This window comes from Apodemus sylvaticus, chromosome 5, assembly GCF_947179515.1.
Source record: "Apodemus sylvaticus chromosome 5, mApoSyl1.1, whole genome shotgun sequence".
NCBI lineage: Eukaryota > Metazoa > Chordata > Mammalia > Rodentia > Muridae > Apodemus > Apodemus sylvaticus.
The window spans coordinates 52,277,952-52,301,057 of record NC_067476.1 but is presented as its reverse complement, the minus strand read 5'-3'; the positions used below and the strand labels follow the sequence as shown (position 1 = coordinate 52,301,057).

Genomic DNA, 23,106 nt, shown 5'->3' with positions numbered 1-23,106 from the left:
ATAGGGAGCATGGAGAAGGCCTTCGCCTACAGATCCGCTCCTTAATTCTCTTGTAGAAGGCCTCTCTGCGCTCCTAGCCACAACCACAGCCAAACTAAGGACCGTCATCAACAAGCAAAGCTGGAACTCCCATCCCCCACCCCGCCATCTCTGCCCCTACCTTGGGCTAGTCGCTGCTGTTCTCAGTGAGACTCAGCAGAGCCTGAATGTCCGGGAGTTTGGGAGCTCCCCCTCCCCCTCTCCCCTTTCCCTTCCCCTCCTCCCCCGACCCCACGCCCTGTCTTGGGCCTGTGGACCCCAGACACTTGGTTCCCGACTTCTCTGTGTGACTCTCCAACAACGACTGGCCTGGGGGCCAGGGAATAAATACCAGCTGCTGCTTTCTGATGTCTCAGACTGAGCTTTCCCACCCCGAGCTGTGTCCTCGCCCTGTGGCAGCATGGGATAAGCACTGTCAAGCTCCCTGTGTTTTGCTTCTCAAACAGCTCTGCCCTGTAGCGGGTGGAATACAGACCCACACCTATACAATCCTTTAACACAAAACAATATTCTTATAAAGGGGAGAAACTGTTCAGTAGGGCAAAAGCTCTAGCCAGCCAAGCCTGGTGATGGCCCAAGTTCCATCCCTGACCCCAGGGATTTTAAAAAGGCAAACTGTAGGTACCTAAGGCTTGGGACAAAGCAATGCATAGGTCCGTTGCCCAGGCAACGGCCGCCATCTACCCAGAATTCCATAGCCCACCTTTACCTGTAATTACGTCACCACTCCTATATAACCTAGCAGCGCTCCTTTCTCTCTCTCTTTTCCTTCCCTTCCTACTCCCGTTCCCGCCGGCTACCCCTCCCTTCAGGGGAATTCTGGGTAGATGGCGGCCGTTGCCTGGGCAACGGACCTATGCATTGCTTTGTCCCAAGCCTTAGGTACCTACACAAACTAGACAATATTTTAGTAACTAAAACTAGAACAGTAGCCCCCATAGCTAAAACACTGTTAGGACAATCCAACTCTGTTGAGATGCCTGCTCCTGTTCCGGGATGCATGGGATGCGTACTATCATTGTTCTCTTACCTGTCATCTCTGACTGCCCATGTTGAAATATATGTGAATCTTCAAATTTTAATAAGATATTCAACTTTTAACTCCTCCTCCTAAGTTCCTAAATTATAGCAACAGAAATTTGCGTGTCAGGGACTGGAAACATAGCTCAGTGGTTATAGGCACATGCTGCCCTTACAGAGGACCCGGGTTCATTTCCCAGAACCTACATGGGGGCTCACAACTATCTATAACTCCAGTTCAAGATGAACCCAAACCCTCTTCAGGCATCTGAGCGTACCAGACACACTCTGAGAGCATAGACATAGATAGATACAGGCAAAACGCCATACACATTCAATAAAATAAATAAACCTAAAAAGAAAAAAAATGCAGGCCCCCAATAGTTTGCCTTTTTAAAATGTGTGTATATATGAAGGAGTGTGGAAGCACTCTTTCATGTGTAGGCCTGAGGACAACCTTGGGGAGTTTGTTGGTGCATATCTGTGATACCCACCCTCTACCTTACTAAGGCAGGGTTTCTGTTTCTGCTGCTGCTACTGTGGAGTCCACGCTGGCTGGTCTGTGAGCTTCTGGTGATCCTCAGAGGGGAGTCTCCAATCTCTGCGTTCTCTCTCATCATACCACTGGGTATCACAGATATGGACCGCTGCATCTAGCTTTTTACCTGGGGTCACGGATGGAACTTGGGCCATCCCTTTTTTTCATACTTTTCTAGTCTATTTAGCACTACACACCATAATTCATTTCTCCTGGCTGAGTAGGGACTTCTCAAGAGGAAATAAGAACAATGGAGCGCACAGGCCTCTCTGCAGCCTTCCCTCTCCACCTTCTGTTTATTGACTGCCTCACGAGTGAGAACAAGATTTACTTCTGCATTCACATCATACCAGGATCTCACCTTGGGGATCTGGGTTTCAAAAGAATAAGTCACAGCTTGCCTTGTTTAATCCTAGACCACAGTGCTGCATTCAAGAAGCAGCTCTCTGCAGGACTGGCTCCTGGGGTCCTATTTGTGGTTCCTTTAAGGTTCCCACAGTCACTCACAGCAGGAGCCCCTTGGATGCAGAGCCAATTTTTTTTTTTTTTTTGTCATTGGTCCCTCCCTGACATCACCTCCATCTGAATACCAGCCCAAACTGTGGGTCTATGGACATGCAAAGATGCCCACTCCCCATTCCACCACCGTTCCTTTCTATAACTTTGGTTCAGACAGTAATAGAGGCCAAACACATAGTAGGAGTACTGAAAAGCCTAAGGGCAGGAGGGTAGACCCACTATTCGCCACTGGGTATGTCCACTGTTATCCAGCTCTTCCCCAGTGTCTTCTACGTCTAATGGAGCACCAGCCTCAAACAGGAGGCCTCTTTCTATACTTCTGTGATTCCAGATGTTAATAACTGTTAATATAACTTTTCTTTTGCTGTGATGTGATACCATAACCAAGGCAACTTATAGAAGAAGGAGTTTATTGGAAGCTTGTAGTTCAGCCTCATTACCACCACAAAGGGAAGAAGAAATTAGGCTCTGCCCTCGGTCTGTGAAAACAGGCTTGAAAGTAGGCCCATGGCTTTATAGAGTTTGACTAAAAGAGAGCCATTATTGTCTAGAATGTTTTTGTTTTATTAGACTGCCCATTCTCTTGGTTCTATGACTACAAGGCAACAAGTTTTTCTTAGGATAGTGTTTTGTAAGGACTCTTTTGGGTTCTGTTTTTTTTAATGTTTCTGGGTCACTGTGTATTTCAACACCATCCAGGGATATATATGTGGAGAAGGAGGAGGAGGACGAAGAAGAAGAAGAGGAGGAGAAAGAGCAAGGAAAGAAGAAGGAAAAGGAATAGGAAGAGGAGGAAAAGGATCAGGAAGAAGAGGAGGAGGAAGAAAGAAGAAGAGGAGGAGGGAAAGGAGCAGGAAGAGGAGGATGGAGAGGAGGAGCCTCAGAGGACTCACCCTCTTGCCACTGTGCCGTTCTCTCCCCTGCTAGAATTGTTTTTCTATTTGTTTTATACATAACGTCAGGGCTCATAGGCAGACTTCAGGGTATGAACAGAGAATTGCAACCACTCATACACACCAGAAATCCATGGTCATTTTATGGTAGCAATTTTTCTCAGGTAAACTGGGTAGGTATAATTTCACAGCCTCCATATGTACCAAAAGCATGCATTTGAGAACTGGAAACTACAGAGGCACACTGCCTCCCAAGCAGATATGATTCCAGGGATGTGGCAACCGATGGGCCATATGTTGTTTATTTGTTCGTGACATGCCAACTCTGGCTTTATTGATAATATCACTTCTGCGTTTCCCAGCAGCCTGCATGCCTCAGCTGCCGTGGCTTGCTTCCTTGGTGTTCAGTATTTGTCTCGGGGATGTTGATTCTCTGTTCAGTTTCCCGTCTGTTACAGAGAACCATCACTCTAAGATCTCACAATGGCAGCCACATTATCCATACTCTTCTCCTTTGCATCTCCCTGTCTTAAATTTCAGCATCCCCATGCCCCTAGCCTTGACCTGACACAGTTGTTGGTCAGCTTGACAGCAAAGCATGCTGGGAAGAGACAGTAAGACATAAAACCTTCAAATGCAAACTTTCTAGACCCTCATTTTTCTTGCATGTTTAGTCAGCATGATACAGTGTACATGGATATTTCAAAACATCGTCCTTGCCTTTTAAAGCCCCTTCCATACTCTTTTCTTCATCTTCTGCTCTAAATTCCTCCCACACAGCTCTTTTGTTAGTTATGTCCCTTCCTCCAAAATGTTCTTTTTCTATTACCAACACTTCTTTGATAATCAGCTTTATGGCTCTAAATATTAATGATCTCTAAATTTCTATCTGCAGCTCAGAGCTGTCTCCCAAACTCAGTCACATGTTCAATCGCCTCTCCAATGTGGCCAGTAGAATGCCTATGGCAAACTCAATAAGTCTGCATCTGAACTCTCCCTTCTCCAACGAAACAGATGGCCCCACGACCCGTCTAAAATCCTCAGGATTATTCTTCACCTCCTTCCTTATGTTGTAGGGGACAGAGGAAGTGCTGTGTGAGTGAAGTCCTGAGTGGATGTGTAGTGTCGACCTGAGCAAGGCCGTGTGGAAGACTCCAAAGCTTCAGCCTCATGAAAGCGGCAGAGCCATCCCCGTGAGAGGCTGGGGGGGGGGGGGCTGGAAAAGCTGAGTGCCTATGGACAATTAGTCAGTGTGTATAAAGACTAGCAACTGCCGCTTCCTCAGGATGTTTACAGCCTGTGTGGTGGTGGTGATGGCAGAGGACTTTAATCCCAACAGTCAGGAGGTAAACTTCTTGAGGCTAGCCTGATCTACAGAACCAGTTCCAGGACAGCCAGGTCTACACAGAGAAAACCTGTCTCAAAAGCAAAAACAACAAAATGACAGTCTGAGACTGCTCACCTACAGAGACTAGCTAACCCCTCCCCCGTGCTGTTCCTGTTAAACACACTGAGGTTCTGGGTTGGGACCTGTAGCAGTCTCCACCTGAGCCCAGTTTACTCTATGTCTATCTGTGTCTGTTCTTCCTTCAGTCCCTCAACAACCCTAGTCAGGGATTCAGAACACAAGCCTTGAAGAGCACAGCACTAGACAGTCCTGCTTTGAACTCATGGGCAGAACCTACCCAGCATGCATCCCGGCAGTCCCCACATCTTCCTGCTGCCTCCTGAGCCAAGCTGCTTTCATCTTTCATCTTATAACTATAATGGCTTCCTACTAGGTCTCTCTTCTGTCTCTATGGTCCTGCGGTCCTGCGGTCCTGCTCTCCACGGCGTTCTCTGTACTATAGTCATAGTGATACTTTAAGATGTAAGTCAAGGGGGTTGAAAAATGACCCAGTTGTTCAGAATGTTTACTGCTCTAGCAACGGTCAAGAATCTGGATCCCTGCACACACATTAGGCAGCTTACAAGTGTCTGTAGCTCCCCATAAGTGCTCAAAACACACACACACACACACACACACACACACACACATACAAAGTATTTTTAATACTAAAAGGAATAACAATAATAGAAATGTAAGTCACACCATCCTCCTCTCAAACCCAGAGTGAAAGCTGAGGTCGGTGTAAGAGCATTCGGTCACTAGAGGCTGCCTGCTATTCCTTCCTACACGTACTTTGCCCCGCTGTGGGGGTGTGACTAGGAGTAGCCCCATAAGCTCATCATTAGGGAGCAGTGACTCTTGACTGGGCTTAGGAGGTGTGGCCCTGTTGAAGTAGGTGTGGCCTTGTTGGAGGAAGGGATGTGTCACTGGGGGTGGGCCTTAAGGTTTCAAATGCTCAAGCCAGGCCCAGTGTCTGTCTGTCTGTCTGTCTGTCTTTTCCTGCTGCCTGTGGATCCGGATATAGAACTCTCAAGCTACTTCCACCACCAGGTCTGCCTGCGTGCCACCATGCTTCTGGCCATGAAGACAAAGGACTCTACCTCTGAACCATAAGTAAGCCCCAGTTAAATGTTTCCCTTTATAAGAGTTGCTGTGGTTATCATGTCTCTTCATAGCAACAGAACACTGACTAAGGCATCCAGTTTCTAGCTGGTCCTAGAGCAGTCTATGTATCCATACCAGAGTCTTCACCCTGGCTAATCCTACTGTTGAGAATTCTTACCATAAACATGTGCTTAGTTCAAATCCCTGCCTTTTGCAGAAACACCGTCCTATCCTAACCACACTAATATTACAATCTCCATCACCCCTGCTAGCATTCCTATCTCTAACTGGGTATAACTTTCATTTTTATTAAATCTTATTTTTAATGATGGTTCTTAAATGCTTTAACCTCCCTTTTAGCCCACCACCCACCAGAGGTAGTGGGAAAGAAAGGATATGGGGGAAGTAGACCTGTTTAGAAAAGTTTTTTGGAGTAACTCCCATCTGTGTTATCTGATAATCGGCAGTTCAGGACAAGGTTGGCAGCAGCAGCTCCATCCACTCACAAACACTTTAGGGGTACATCGGTAGTCTAGTTCAGTAAAGTCAGGATAGCAAACAGGAATCAGTAGCAGCATCACTACCTAGCAGAGAGAGTCAGGCCTCAGTCTTGGCACAAGTCAGCAGGAGAGACCAACAGGAAAGCCAGAAGTTCTTGGCTGTGCCTCTCTCAGGAAGCAAAGATCAGCAAAGATGCATGACCCACACTGGGTGTTTTGTTTTATTTCTTCCATAATATATACCATGTTTAACATAAATAGTAATTTATATTGTCATTAAGCTTATTGGTCAATATTTATTTTCTCTGAGAGGAAAATAAGCTCTCTGAAAGCAAGGGCATCTTTCTTTGTGCACTGATAAATCCAAAGGACTTAGAAGATGTCTCCCATGCATGAAACAAATATAGGTTGGATGTAGGAATTCATCTCATTGAAGAAATGCATCAAATCAAAGAATATTGATATGGAAATTCAGTTTATAACTTAAAAATTATAAATAAAAATAACTCAAGCATGATTCCATAGTAAATAAAATGAAAAGTTGTAGAACCAAGGTCAACGGCCCAAATGTTGAAACTCTGAAATTTATGTATTTTACTCTGAACAGGGCTCCTGGAATTCAGCAAGCAAAACATACAAGCTTGCATTATGCACACAGTCCTATTACACTCAGTTACCTGGGTTGCAAATCCAAAGGATTAGAAGCAAGCTGTTCTGTTTGCACAAGAGAAGACAGACCAGAAACCCAAAGGGCAGCAAGCAAGGACCAGCAGCCTTTGGGCAGCACAAAGGACAGAAACAAACTGTAAGTAGGCAAGCAAAAATTAAATATAAATTCTTAGGGCATCTGGTACTCTCTGTGTCTTACCTTGTCTTTGAATTAAGAATTCCACATCTACGGAAATTCTTTATTGGAAATACAATTATTTCTGATATAGATGGCATATTAAACTATTCAACACGGTAGCTCAGATTCCTTTGGATTCTAAACAAACAGATGCAACATAGGCTGGTCCTGCCTTCTTCAGGCCACTTCCAGAGGTGGGTCCCAGGGTGTCTGTAGAGATAATCTCTTATATACTATGTGGAAGCATCACCTGTCAATAAAATTCTGATGGTCAATAAGCTGAGGCAGGATTTGAAGGTGGGACATCTGGCAGAGAGAGAGAGGAACTCTGGGATAGTGTCAGGTTCAGGAAGATTCTAATCCTCCACCCCCAGACTTAGAGGAAGTTGGACAGACTTAGTGGAAGTTGGACATATGAAAGTGAGGAGAGGTAACTAGCCTGTGACAGACACCGAATAATATAAGTGGGATAAATAAGTTACAAGCTAATGGGAACAAGCTTGACTTATAGCCATAAGCATTTTAAATAAAATTAAGTCTCCGTGTCCTTATTCGGGAGCTGGGGCGGGCTTAGTAAAGGCACAAAGAGTTATAAATGGTTTTCAATGTAAGGCTATTGAATTCAGGCTCAGAGTCTGAGACAAAGCCCTTGGTTACTGATGTCTGCTTTGTTTTTCTTAGTAGAGAGTTTGGTCAACAAGAACAGTAGAACACAGACGTAAATGTCAACCCAAGGCGTCTAAGCAGGAGGGAAGACTAGAAAGACATCTGAGTAGAGCAAACATTTGAAATGGCTCCTACAGGGCTCCTGGAATTCAGCCATGTGGAAAGATAGTTACGAAGGCTAAGACTTGGCATAGGCTGCCATTCTGCCAACCACAGTATTTGTGGTATCCCAAAGGGATTTAAAAATGGTATAAAGAGATCAATCCATATGCGCCATATGATTTCAGCCAATAAAAAATATAGTTATAGCAAAATTAATCTGGGGGACTGGAGAGATGTCTCAGAGTAACTGTCTGCTCTTCCAGGGGCTGTGAGTTCAATTCCCAGCAACCACACAGTGACTCACAACGATCTATAATGAGTTCTGATGCCTTCTTCTGGCATGCAGGTATACATGTAGACAGAGCACTCATATACATAAAATTAATTAATTAATTTCTTTAAAAAATTAAACTAGGTGTGGTGATACATGCCTTTAATCCCAGCACTCAGGAGGCAGAGGCAGGCAGATCTCTCAGTTCAAGGGCAGCCTTGACTACAAAGCGAGTTCCAGGACAGAAAGGGCTATACAGAGAAAAATCCTGTCTCAAAAAAAAAAAAATACATACAAACATATATATATATGTGTGTGTGTGTGTGTGTGTGTGTGTGTGTGTATTATGTTCATACACACACATACACACACACACACACACACACATATATATGAACATCTTAGTCCTGTCCCTAGAGGCTGTGCAGGTATGGCTGCTGTATCACGTCAGTAGGCTGCAGAGAGGAGAAAGGCTATGTCTGTGCTCAGTGTTCTGACCTAAGAACATCTGAGTGATTAGTATTCCCTGAAAAAACGCAAGCCTGAGACAGCCACCAGTCCAGCTCTAGGGTGTGTGGACAAGGAGCTAGCCTGAGGTGACCACCAGTCTGACACTGCACAGGCCTTGCTAGGCTCCTAGGGCTGGGAGTAAGCTGGAGACTAGAAGAACCCTGTTAGGCACCATGGGTCCTGGGCAGGAGGGAGCCTGAGACAGATGACCCTCCCATGAGGCTGCTCGGCTTAGTCCAGGTGAATAGGAAACAATCACCAGACTAGCACCCTGGGGCCCAGAGGGAGTTAGCCTGCGATGACCACCAGTCGGGTGCCACACAGGTTGAGGTGGGCGGACACCTGGTGCCATAATGCACAGGCAAGGCATGACACTCCTCAGGCCACTCCTGAGACAGCCCCAGACACTCAGAGGAGCACCACTAAGGAGGAAAAGTAAGTGGTGGAGAAATGAAGAGAAAGAGAAACAGGAGGATGTGGGCACGATAAAGAGAGGCTGAACTGGACACTCAAGGGCAGTAAAGAGCATCCTGGTGTGAGTGGCAGGTGATGCCACCTAGAAGCATACTAGGGTTCTGACCTGTGCTGCCACTGAGGACCATGTCTGAGTATGTGGCCCTGCAGCAGCCAGGCTGGTTCTGTCGCCACCAAAGGCCAAGTTCATCTCTGGATGAACTGCTGGAGTGCGCAAAGGGGCTGGTCTTACAGATGTGTAAAACTTCAGGATCTCCATGACACAGGGCAACAACAGGATATCCAAGAGGAGTCACAGTGAGGCTTCAGTATTGACAAAGTAGCAGAAGCCAGAAGCCAAGTACCAGACCCACAAGTCATTGCAATGAGCATCTGTGAGTAAAACGTGTGGACCAGAGAACATACTGTGGGACACCTGTGACACACTACAGCTTCCATGGTGAGACTTTTTTTCTCTATTGCAACGGAGGTTGTAAGGGTAGAGGGTGGGTATGAGGGGAAGGGGAGATGAGTGGGACCAGGTGCATGATGTGAAATTCACAAAGAACCAAAACAACGTTAAAAAAATAACTTAATCACCTAAGAAATTATCATCCTGTAAGTGCTGGGAGATGCTTTGTGTACTGTGTATTCAACTGCTGATTTCTGTACCAGGAGATCTGGATGCAGTCTGGACTGGACTGGATTATTATGAAGCATTTCCTGACTCGGTATTTTTATAAAACATTGTTCTCCATTGTCTTCTGATTGGTCAATAAAGAGTTAATAAGCCTATAGTTGGACAGGAGAGAGTCTCAGGTGGGCCATGGAGTCATCATGAGGACATGACGGAAGAGGTGGCCAGGACAATCCAAGGTAACATGGCTACATGGCTGTGAAGTGGCCCAGGCCAGCATAGTCAGGTTAGAATAGATGAGTATCTGCCCAGCTATAGTGCCTGGAGCTTATCAATAAATATAAAGGTCTCCATGTCATTAATTGGGGACAAGGGCAGGTTAGATAAGTCCAGTACTTTTACATGTAGATATTCGATAATGTTCATTTAAAGGTTATGAAATCACTGAGTCTGGGCTAAAATGTGACAAAAAAAAAAAATACCCAGACCAAAGACACTGCAGGAAGTGCAATAAAACCTATGACCAGCTATCACTAGTTGATAAGGTTTCAACAATTTCTTTATTTGGCCACAATTAAAAGATAGTTTCAATTACAGTCTGTAACTTTTCAAAGCCAATGTTTTCTTTTTTTCAATCAGGGAAGGATAAGGATATTATTACATGTTACTTGGTAATAATATCAGCAATAAGGGAGAAGAGAGGCGGGTACTGTGCAGTCTTCTGCTCCTCAGACTCCCAACCCAGGGAAGGAGGAAGAGGTGATGATAACTGGATCACAGGTGAGCGTTTCCATGGTAATGCTGTCCCAGTTACATTTCTTATATCTACAAACAAGGACTTTAAAAAACTTTACAAAGTTTTTCTCTTCTGTAATTCTCCGACTGCCAATCTTTAATATTTTCAGATCTTCTAAGTCCTTCAAGATTATTGCCTTGAGATAAACTCGCATCAGGGAAGTCTCCCCTGTGTGATGATCTAAATAAACAGAACACAGTTCGTGATATCAGCCACATGTGCTGCTGGTTCTGACGGAAAAGAAATAGATTTAAACACTACTTTTCCATTCATAGGGGCATTTTGTGGTATTTGTCTGTGGAAGATTGAAAACCAATAGTAGGTAAACAGATACCAAAATCAAGTTCAACAATAATGGAAAAATTAAGAAAACCTCACTTTTAGGCAGTTGCTTCACATTCTGCTGCTGTTCACTCTCTTCTCAATGACGCCTGTATGCATTCCCTAAGAATGATGACTAATATATTTCATATTTAATTTATTCTGATATTATTATCTTTTAGGTAACCAAAACAACAGCCAAGTTAACTAGCCCACACACACACACACACACACACACACACACACTTCTGAGTTCTACATACTTAACTAAGCCTGGTTTTCGTGCCCATTTCTCCTGAGGCTGGAACTTCCGATAAGAGCGACAAACCATTTATTAGTCCTCTAAACCCACAGGGGGTTAAAAATTAAATTTACTTTGACATCCAGAACCTGTTGAATGTTGAACTGTAAAACGCGCCTCTGAAGTTAAGATAAATATCCAAGCACACACTGAAAAAGGTAGGAAGCAGAGCAGTTGAGATAGCATCAGATTCAATTGAGAGGAAGATAAGGTGTATTTGCAAGCTTACGATAGTGTGCAGCTACAGCAGCAGCAGCAGATGAGTGAGCGAGCGCAGGGCGCAGGAACACAGGCTTCATTCACACTGAGCCAGTGGGGTTCCCAGCCTGGCTGGGCTGGGAGATCTGCTCTATGCATAAAGCTGCCATCCATAGGTAATGGCACCCTGTTGTAACAGGAGAGGACTCCCTATCTGTGCTCTAATAGTCTGGATATTCACACAGGATTCCTGGTGTAAGTTTTTAAAGTATTTTAGACAAAGAAAATATAAAGCCAGGTCAAAAGCCAAATAATCCTAGCTCCACAACTTGGGTCATCAAATACCATTAGGAAAGTCTGGTGTAGGCAGTTCCCCTAACATTATCATAAGAGAGACTCTATTCTCAAGTGGGCTTCAAGTTTTGACATAAGAAAGTAAAACATATTGCTGAATCATGAGGAGGAAACCATGATATGAACCCAACACATGTGCATGCACACACACGACTGCACACACACACACACACACACACACACACACACACACACGTTCTGAAAAGCCCAATGAAAACAACAGAAAAAAAAATGTTCAAGCCAGAAAACAAATCCTTCAAACAGGAAGCTATCAGGACTTCCGGGCCATTTCCTTCTGGGACTTCAGCCTAAGTGGCTCCACTCAGGCACTGAGTTCACCCCTGATAAAACTAAGCCAGGTGAGCACAAACCCGAAAGCCATCCAGAGAGTAGGGCAATGGCAGGGTTTGGCTTTATAGCCAAGGTCAAGGCATGCTCACACCCCTGCCTCTTCTGATCTGAATGACCTCGGCAGCTCTCTAAAGACAGCTTTCTTTTTCTTGAAAAAGATAATTATTATATTAGAAAACTAACCAAGGTGGTAAGGTGCATATAATCTCAGCAATCAGGAGGCTGAGATTGGGAGGGGGAGCCATGAATTCAAGTCTGGGTAGACTTCAAATCTTGTTTAAAGTCATAAAGGAAAAAAGCAGGAGAGAGGAGTGGGGCAAAGAAGGAAAGAGGGAGAAAGGCAAGGGTTAAAAACTAAAATAAATTGTATATTTTTTGTATCTTTAGAAATGTTCTGGGTTTTTTTAATGTGTGAGTATTTTGCTTGCATGTATGTATACATACAATATGCATGCCTGGTGCATATGGAGGTCAAAAGAGAGCATCAGACTTCCCTACAACTGGAGCTTTGGTGGTTTTGAGTCACAATGTAGATGCCAGGAACCAAATCCAGGTCCCCTGTCTTAGTGCTCTATTGCTGTGGAGAGGCACCATGACCAAGGCAACTCTTATAAAAGAAAGCATTTAATTGAAGGCTTGCTTACAAGTTTAGAGGGTTCATCCATGATCATCACAGCAGGCGGGAGACAGACAGACATAGTGCCAGAGCAGTACCTGAAGGCTACATATCCTAATCAGCAAGCATCAGGCACAGAGAGAGACTGGGCTTGACACAGGCTTTTGAAATCCCAAAGCCCACTCCCAGTAACACATCTTCTCCAACAAGGCCCCGCCTACTCCAACAAGGCCACACCTACTCCAACAAGGCCACACCTCCTAATCCTTCTCAGAGAGGTCCACTTGGGAGCCAAGCATTCAAACCCATGAGCCTATGGAGCCATTCTCACTCAAACTACCACATCCTCTGTGAGATCGAAAAGTGCTCTTAACCCCTGAGCCATTTCTCTCATCTTATTTTTTGATATATCTCTGAATAAACAGTAGTTAAAAAATAACCCAGGGCTAGATAAATGGCTCAGAACACGAAAGCCCTTACACCAAGCCTGATGACCTGAGTTTAATCCCCTGTGCCCACAGGTAGGAATGGGCTGATTCCCACCAGTTGTCCTGTAATCTCCACTCATGGGCTATGGCACACAGATGCACATACAACCATGCATGCGCAAGTGCATGCGTGCACACACACACACAAAACACATAAACAAGTGCAATTTTTAGAAGATAATCAAGAATTCTAAAAGCCTTCATTTATCCATTTTATAAAATTACTATCTTCTATTACAGCCTCAAAAGTAGTTAAAATATGGATTTTTTTCCAAAGTCAGATCTTGTCACCAAACCAAAGGATGTTAGCATATTTATTCCGCCCATACCTTCACCACGGGCACCCATCCAATTCTGCTCTCCAAAATGTCTCATCTACCCATTGGGTACAGTCTGGGTTTAAATTCAATTCAAACAACTCACAGTTCATTCAAGGTTTTAGATGAAACATTACATCAGTAGAAAGACCTCTCTGGCCATCTGCTTTCAAATAACAATGCCTCTAGATCACCTCTGTCTCTGCTTTCTTTCCATCAGGGCAGTATAGATACTGGCACTTGTGTCCTCTGTGTCCCTGCTCTGCACACTCTGACCTGTAACTCTGTGGCACTTCTCACAGGTTACTTGCCCCTGTTCGCTACTGTATCCTATGACAGCTAGAAGAGGACCCAGCACTGCATCAGGTACTCAGTCACGTCCTGAGGGCAGACCAAGGAGTACCTCTTCATCTGGTATTTCAATTCACAAGGTCAAGGGCTTTGGTGTTTATCACCAATGGGCATTCCATAAGAGTGTCTGGCATGTGAAATCAAAGTGTATGTGGTCAGAGTGAATAAATGGATGAGTAGAGAGTGGAGGGAAATCACTAAGTTTGATCTTTTCCTACACCGTCTTTGGTCTGGGGAAGGTGGAAGCAGGCATGAGGCGGGGAGAAGGGGGCAAGCAGAGGAGTGAGGAAGGACTGGCAAAGGGCACTGCAGGCAGAGCTCTCTTACGTCACAGATGTGTTTAAAGAGCTGATGGAGACAGCATGCAAGATTCGAGCACCCAACCTTCCTGTGGTATATTCAATAAGTAATTATGTAATGGCAGGAGAAATAGTCTTCCCCAGGAAAGAGCACACCAGCTGGTTATCTAATACCAAATGGTCAGCCCTGAAAGCATATATGAAAGTAACCTTATACAGACGTAGAAATGTATACATATATGCCTATAGCAACAGTTAGTGGGAAAAAAAGAAATTTGAATTTGAAAGTGAGCCAGGAGGGGTATGTGGGAAGCTTTGGAGGAAGGAAAGGGAGGAGGGAAATTTCATAATTATATTAGAAAATTATCTCAAAACAAAATAAAAACTTTTTTAAAGATCTCAAAGTAAATATATAATGAAACCAACAGATATATAGACAGACAGATGATAGATAGATAGATAGATAGATAGATAGATAGATAGATAGCTTGATAGATGGATGGACAGACAAACAGACATATAGCAAGGGACTTCCTAGCAAAGAAGCAATCAGTACAGTAAAAAGGCTACCACATGGTTTGTCGCAGGAGGACTGGCCGTGTAACTCATGGGAGGTCTGGCACCTACAGCTCTCCTAGCTGATGGTTTCTGGTGTGGATGCTGGCCAAGAAAGACACATTCTCCCACTGCGGGTAGGGGAGTGTGGCAGGCTGCCCACTAGGAATTTGACCACGCTCCAGCGAGTATATAGACAACACAAAATGAACTTTTTTTAGTTGGGGCGGTGGTTACAAGGAAGCAGTGTTGCGAGCTGACATGGGAAGACTGGAGGTTAAGTGTAATCAGGGTGCATGATTGAGATTCCCAAATGATCAATAAATAAAAATGTTACCACAGAATAGAAAATGTTTGCAAACTATATATCCAGTAAGAACCTAACATCCATAAGATATAAGACTTCATTAAAAAAAAAAAAAAAAAAAACTAAAAAAAAGGGGCCAAAAATGGCCAAAATGACCTAAGTAGACATTTTGCCAATGATGACACACCTCTCTAGCTATGCCTGTGATGGTGCTTCCAGAGAGAATTAACCAAGGAGGGAAGACTCACCCTGAACACGGGTTACACCATGTTATGATGGCGCTAGACCCAACCGAAAGGGAAAAAGAAAGCAGCCAGCATCTGTTTTTCTTTGCTTCATGACTGAGGATTCCATCTCACCAGCTACCTTACAGCTCTGCCACAAATCACTCCCTGCCACATGGACTTAACCTCTTATTTATGTGCCAAATAATAATTCTCCCATATGTTGCTTCTTCTCGGGTACTTGGTCACAGAAATTAAAACAATCCTAGAGGGTGGCAAGAGGATAACTCAAAGTACTATGCCAATATATCTGATAACTTAGATGACACGAGTGAACCTCTGAAATACGACCAGAAGAAACAAAAATATGAGTAGTCCTTTAATCTACTAAAAACATTAAATCTGTCATTAAAAACCTTTCTACAAACCAGGCATGGTGGTTCATGCCTTTAATCCCAGCACTTGGGAAGCAGAGGCAGGTAAATCTCTATGAGTCTGAGGCCAGCCTGGGCTACAAAGAGGATCCAAGACAGCCAAGACTATCACACAGAGAAACCCTGTCTTGAAAAAACAAAACAAAACAAAACACCTGAGCCAAATGATACATATTTTTAAACATCAATCTTTGATCATTTCTTTTGAAATTAGAGGGGAAATCAAGAATAAAATAGAAGGAAACTGAGAAGCCAGAAGAATCATGATACTAAAACCTAAAAGAAATATTACAAAGCCACTAGCTTACATCCCTCATTGATAGGTGTGAAAATGACATTCAGAAAAATATTACATCGTTGAATAGACCAAAAGATGGAGATGATAGCATGACAAAGTAGCGTTTCAAATAGGAAAGGTTGGTTTATCATCAAAACTCAGGCAGATGTGGTGGTTCAATATGTGATCCCAGTACTCAAGAAGCTGAGGCAGGAGGATGACTGCGGCCTGGAAGCAGCCTGAAGTTCCAGGACAGCCTAGGAGACAGCAGGATTGTGTTTGGAGGAGAGGAGGAGAGCGAAGAGGAGGAGAAAATCACTCATTTCTAGAGGAAACAGAAAAATAAAAAAGGTTTTTTGAGAAAGAGAACAAAAATTCACATGACCATCTTAATTTAAGAAGATTGAATTTGCTTCTAAAATAAAAGCAAGCAAAGGAAAGGAAGTGGGGGAGGGAAGAGACTTACACTTAAAATCCTGTGGCAAAACATAAGTCTTTCCAGTAAAAGAAGAACTCAGAGATGCTTGTCCACTTTCACCTCTCTCCCTAAACCTTGTCCTAGAAGTCCTAGCTAGTGAAGCTAGGCTAGAAAAACAGCAAAAGGCAAAAATAATCAAAACAAACAAGCAAAGCTACCATTCTTCTCAGGCATGTGATTGCTTAAAACAATTGTACAGCAGCTAAGAGAAATCAAGAATTTAGCTTGGCAAAAATCATATCTCTAATCAGATCAAACAGGATATCTGAACCTATACACTACGGTCCCCCAACTACTGACACCTGCACTGCCCCTTCACAGTTTAGTGGTAAGCATCCTCAATGGAGCTGTCATTGTAAGTGTCAGTAGCTTTATTCCAAGATGTCATGAGCAGGGGTTCAGAAAACGGAACAGCTTGATTCACACTGTAGGGGAATAGGGCTGATGGAATTTGAATCCTGATCTGGTTAATTCCAAAACAAAGCTGATCTGACAATGTAACATTTCCAACTTGGAGGCTGGAGATGCAGAGGGACCCGAGGATAAGGCCCTGAAAGAGAGCAGGAGACTACAGTGGCAAAGGAAATAACTGGAGACTGTTTAAATGTCCCTAAGCACGTCGATAGCTTCAAGGATCTAAAAATGCAGAACTGTGACATCATTACTAAGACGAAAAGGGTGAAAACCTGAGGGGACTGGTGGCTGAGAAAGGTAAAGACTTTGACAGCTTGTTAGATTCCAGGTAGTTTTGACAGCAAATAGCAGAAAGTCTAACAAAGAGTAGTTTCTAGGAATAGTGTGTCATTTTCTTCACAAGACAAAAAAATCTTATGATACACAGTAGCTGAGCAAAGTCAGGACTGAGCCTTGGGTTTCCCTTGGTCTCACCAAGGAATTTACAAGATGGCGGCCCACAGTCCCATGCCTTCTAGACAGCAAGCGTACCAACATCTCCATTATCTACCAGGAATGCAAAAGCCATCCTAGAACCTCTCAGCACCCTTTCACTTTATCACTGTGGCCAGCACACCTGGACTGGAGGAAGAAACCAGAAGAATGGGCTGGTTTTCTTTTCTCTCCAGCTTTTGTGGCAGTGGAGGGTAAGGGCAATGCACCCACAAATGTCACAAGGGAACTGTCCTAGGCAGAGGCAAATGCACCTGGTCTCTGACATGTGCCTTGGGCACAAAATTTAAGTAATCTTCCTGGAGCAGAAGGCAAGGAAGAAAGGGCACGTGAGAGGAGGAAAAGGAGGACCACACGGGTTTTGCTCTTCTGCAGGAGACCCACGTGATTCACAGAGAGGCAGCTGAGTCAACATGGCCAGCTGGAGACTGCTGCTGTCACCAAGGCCAGTCTGCTGTGTTCTTTGGGGGTTGCAGCTGCTTCCCTATCCACCATCCACCCAGTTATTTCCACCTTCTCCCTCCACCAGAGGCTTCTTCCACTAGAGCCTCCCAAGCCTTCCTTCTCTGGGAGAAAAGAAAGCATAGAACAGCAACTCTCTTCCCTGCCTCTCTTGAGGATGTAGCTTTAAATCTACCAGAAACAAGACCTATGCCTTGGAGGGGTGGTGTGGGAAGTTACCCTGCTAAGGAGGTGTTCTGAAAGCTTATAAACCCAGGGGGGTTCGGACAAAAGGCAACATTAGTCTAACCATCACTTGAAGGGTCAGATATCCACCTAGGGAAGCCCAAAGACAGGAGACTGCATTTGCTCTTTTAGGTACCGCTTCTCTATGGAAAATTCAGTCTCCCAGCCTCAGGGCAAGGACAGACAGCAGGACCAAGGGTATGCTGGGCCAGCTGCACATAGCTCTCATAGGTTCACTGGTCCTTGGGCATACCATCCCCTATGTCCCCTCTCTGAGGGCATCAGGGCTGCTCATGCTTTTCTTCCTTAAAAATCTTCTGCAAATAAAACCAGAGTCATAACATTAACCAGACACCAAACTGTGCCTGTATGTATGTGTCACATGTACACAGCCTGAGTTCCCATGGTCCTGAGGCCCCAGTGAACAGTCCCCTAAAAGGCTGTACACAGAGAGGTGTCAGACATTAAACTCTGAAAGTAAATATTGTTAACATCACAGAAAGAGGTCAATGGACACCGTGTGCCTTTTGATGAGACACCTCCACTCTTCTGTTGCAACTCTCACCAAAATATCAAGTCAGAAAGTCATCAGGATCTAAAACCCAAATGCCAATTTCAGGAAACACAGATTCAAAGGAACATGTCTCTTAAAAAACAAAACAAAACAAAAAAACACCACAGGGAAACAATTAAAATTCAGATATAAACTTGCCCCCATTTCAAGAAATAGGGAAAAGAAATTCATGTATAAAAACATATCTGAACTGAACGTAAATAATTTGCATGGTGATACAAAGTGGAAAAAAGGAAGTTTTGAAATAAACAAGGAACTCTGAATATTTGAATATATTTAGGAACTAGTATCAAACTTTTCAATGTATACTAATGGCATTCATTTCTTTATAAAGACTCCTTTAACTTTCTGAGAGATATACTGAAATGCTTGCAAATTAAATACTACATATGGGAATTGCCTCAAAATAACCCAGGGGTAGGGCACAGCAGGGGTGGGGGGGGAGGTGAGGGGGGTAAATACTGCACACAAACCGGATGACCTGCGTCCAGAACTCACTAAATAAGCAGGATTAGGTAGCATCTGTAATCCCAGAACCCTTGTAGCAAGATGGGAGGCAGAGAGAGAAGAATGGCCCAGAAGATCTGGGGTCAGCTAGCATGTGGTACCCTGAGTGATGGAGGAAAGGGTGACCTGCTCACACACGGTGAAAGGTGAGAAAGAAGTCCTGAATGTTCCTGAACTCAACGCCCACACACTGCAGCATATGCACACCTGCATGCACACAGGCCACACACACACAACTAAACAAGAAAATAACTAAATGATAGATAGAAAGACAGACAGACAGACAGGGGAGAGAGAGAGAGAGAATCAACCAAGGGCCAGCAGAGAATGAATAAGCATAAAAGTAAGACAGGGCTATCAGTGAGCTAATGATTCTTAGGGATAAGGAGGGGTAGAATAAGAAAATCTTACTATTCTGTGTACTTAGAAATTTTCCACAATAAAAAAATAGAATGTTTTAAATGGTTGGTTAAAATAGTCATGAAATATCTCCCCACCCCCACTCCAAAGCCAGAATTCGCATTGGCCTGGAACCAGAAGGAGCAGCAGAAGCAGGTGTAGACACGGCTAACCCATCACCTGCACCCTTGCCAGAGAGTGGCAGAGGCCGCCTGGGCCCAGAGGAGATAGTGTATGTGGCCACGTCACCCTGGCCTTGTGAGCACCTTCTGCACTGAGGGCACTGGGCAGGTGCTGGAGATAAAGGGATGAATAAATGCACTGACTGATGTCGAGGGAAGGGAAGCGAGAAGCAGGCAGGCAGTTACCACGGAGTCTGACTTGTCTTATTACAGTGGACAAAGTGTGCACCCTGGGAGCTCTTGTGATAGTCATCTAACTAGAAGTTGGGACAGCAAAGCTGTCCTCAAGTATCCCCCAGAATTACCTGTGATTAGAATTCAATTCCCAGCTCTGGGGCTCTGGGAAAAGAATGCACTCTGCAGGCTGGAGACATGCTCATCCAGACCTCCAGGCAGCCTGGCTTCTCATTGGGAATTCGGGAGATGTGTTTCTGCTTAACTGGATTCCCTGCTCAACTGGCCTCTGGCACAACTATATTAGCCAAAGGATGAGCGTGTCCTCTTGCCAGGTGGTACAGATTTAACATCAAATTAATGATCTGGGTAGTCTCTAAGGTCTCAAGAGTCTGGTATCTGTGTGACTTTTCCCAAAGCATGAAGGAATTCTCAATGTGCTGACAAGTCAAGATTCCTGGAGTGAGTTTGAGGCTAGCCCTGAGCCCTGGAGGAAGTCCCAGAGAAAAATCATCCCTGGGGTCCTGCCTGGTTGACACCAGCCTCCCCCAGAACTAGAATTCTCCTCTGTGTGCCTCTTTGATCTTCTCCATCTTCCCAGAGTGAGACTGTATCTGGTGTTTCTTTGATTTCTGAGTCATCTCCTCACACCATGTGTCCTACAAAGTATTTTGGTTTTAGCAAATATGCTTCTTGATTTCTTTCAATCCCATTCAACCACATCAAAATAGCTAACATACCATCTATATGGGCTACCTCACATGCAAAGGAACTGTCAACAGAAATCTGTGTGTGTGTGTGGTGTGTCTAAAAGAAACACAAATTAAAAAAAAAAAAACAGAAACAAAAGAAAACAACCTTAGCTGCCTTTAAAAGATGACAACCCCTTGGGGCCAGATAGATGGCTCGGTGGTTAAAAGCACTGGCTGTTCTTCTAGAAGTCATGAGTTAAATTCCCAGCAACCACATAGTGGCTTACAACCATCTGTAATTGGATCATGTCTCCTTCTGGTGTGTCAGCAACAGTGTGCTCATATACATAAAATAAATAAATAAATCTTTAAAAGAAAAAAGATGATGGCTTTTTTGATATGCCCCATTATCATCCTTGACTTCATCTTCTGCTTTTATGTTGGCCTGTGAGACAATGGTCTTCAAGTAAACTAATCAACTGCCTTACAGAACTCCAAACCAAAGGAAGGACACAGCAAACTCTTCACGAAGATACTTCTGCCCCCTAAGGAGTTGCCCCATCCCTCCCTGGGGAGAGCCTCTCATGGAGAGCAGGTGATAGCAGTGCTTCCTGTGAGGGGTCACACTGCAGACACTAAGCTCTGAGCTACAAGCCTCCTTGTGACCACCCCACTTTGCCACTTTGGAGTGACAGCAGCCGCAGACGGTGTGCAACTGAGCAAGTACGGCTGTTCCAATAAAACTATTGGTGTACACTAAAATGCGAATTCACATAAACTTGATGGATTGTGAAATATTACTCTCTTATTTATTTTCCAACCAATCAGGGATTTTAGAGTCATTCTTGGGGCATTTACAGGCCACGGTTTGCTGACTCCAGCTCTACTGTGATTGAAACAGGCAATGAATGATTCACAAACCTTGGTGATGCCCCTTACCCATCATGCAAGTGATCAACTAGAAACAGTTCTTAAATCCACAGAAGCCAACTTGAAACCCTCCATTAAAATTAAATAAAGGTCACCACATTTTTTTTAAAAAAAGTGCCATCTTACTATTTTAAATCCCAGATAGTAGGAATGTATGTAATTTCACTTTTAGCTAATCATCTCAACTCAAGGAACAGTCTATGTAAGATCCATAAGCAAGCAGTAAACTTGTTTTGCATTCCCAATGGGTGCATTAACACTCTCTCAGTGCTGGTTTGTACATCCTAATGTCTGAGCTTTGTTCCAATGTTTTGGTGAGTATTTATAGACACCACCTTAATCCCAAACCAGACCATGACCATAAGTCACTGACACATAGAACGCTTTCATTTTCTCTCTTCTACCTAACCTACACAGCTACATCCTTCAACATCCTGCCTTAGATGTTAGGTTTGGAGAGTTCTGTCCCAATCAGCGTCTATGTAGGCGTGCCAACCACACACTTCCCAGGCTCTGTTCTTCTTCGTTTGCTTCTCTTCAATTCTCCTTACGTATGTGTTTACCCAGGAAGACTTTCTTATTTCTACTTTTTTTTCTTTTTTCTTTTTAAGTTTGGTTGTAGGGGCCAGAGTGATGGCTTAGAGGTTAAGAGCACTTGCTTCTCTTCCAGAGGTCCTGAGTTCAATTCCCAGCACCCACATGACAGCTCACAACCATCTGTAATGGGATCTGGTATCCTCTTCTGGAGTGCAAGGAGAACATTGTATACATAGTAAATAAATGAATCTTTAAAAAAACCATTTGGTTGTATAAATCTTTAAAAAAACCATTTGGTTGTATGTGTGTATGTGTGCATGTGTGTCTTGTGTGTGTGTATGTGTGTATATGTATGTTTCTGTATATGTGTGTATTATGTATGTAGATGTACATGCATGTAGAAATCAGAAGTCAATGCTGGGTGTCTTCCTTGATCATTCACAACCCTATTTTATAAGACAGAGCACAGTGCTGAAATTGGAGCTCATCAACTTGGCTAGACTGGTTGGCCAATGAGCTTGTATGTGTGCTCCCCCACGACTGGGTGTACAGATGTTGGCTGCAATGCTGGGCTTTCTGCGCAGGTGCTGGCAACTCAGACAACTGTAAGACAGATATTTTACTGACTGGGCTAGGTCCATGACTCTCTCTCTCTTCTGTTTCCAATCTCTGGGTTCCTCTTTGTTCAGACTCCTGGTCATTTGGCTTATACATACATTGGAACTGCCTTTCTCAGCTAACCTTACTATATGGTCCCAGCATGGTAGTCCCAAATACCACTTCACTTTATTGACCCTTCTTTCCTTGTGGACACTTGGAAACGTCCATGATAAAAGATTTAGAAAATAGAGCATACCTTCCTATAGTCTAGATTTGGCCACAAAAGGAATTCAAAGTGGGGAGGAAAGGCAATTCTCTTGCTGTATCTATGTGCCTTTGCCCAAGCTGCTCCTCTGCCTGGCCTGACTTTCTTGTTCTCTGTCTTTAATAGAATAACCCTCAGCCTCTTACTGTCCAGGCCTGATTCTGCATTTCCAAAGCACTTTACACATCCTCGTTAAAGCATTTATCTCTAGACTGCAGTTACAGTTACCTAGCTACCCCACCACCACACCCTCAGCCCCTCCCAGCTCCTCCCAGATCTCATTTGTTACACCTCGGTGCCCAGCACAGAACCTGGAACAGATGGCAGTACAGGGAGTTCCCCAGACAATGTTCATCCCCTCTCTCTGCCTTCATTCTCTCTTTTTAAAAATTTAACCAGAAAAGGGGAAATCATTTGAAATGTAAATAAAAAATATATCGAATAAAATTTTAAAAAAATTTAACAGACTACATTTAAAATCACAACTTCAAAATATG

The 23,106-nt window shown here is 43.9% G+C and overlaps 1 protein-coding gene and 1 non-coding gene across 2 annotated transcripts in view; one reads left to right on the top strand and one right to left on the bottom strand.

Annotated features, from left to right (window-relative positions):
• The window catches only part of Rapgef4 (Rap guanine nucleotide exchange factor 4), a 286,423-nt gene that overhangs the window by 261,275 nt on the left and 2,042 nt on the right, over window positions 1-23,106 (bottom strand). The gene's annotated exons all lie outside the window — the stretch shown is intronic.
• LOC127686570 (small nucleolar RNA SNORA17) lies at window positions 8,296-8,421 on the top strand. Its single transcript, XR_007978182.1, has one exon. It is a non-coding gene; the product is annotated as a small nucleolar RNA SNORA17 (small nucleolar RNA).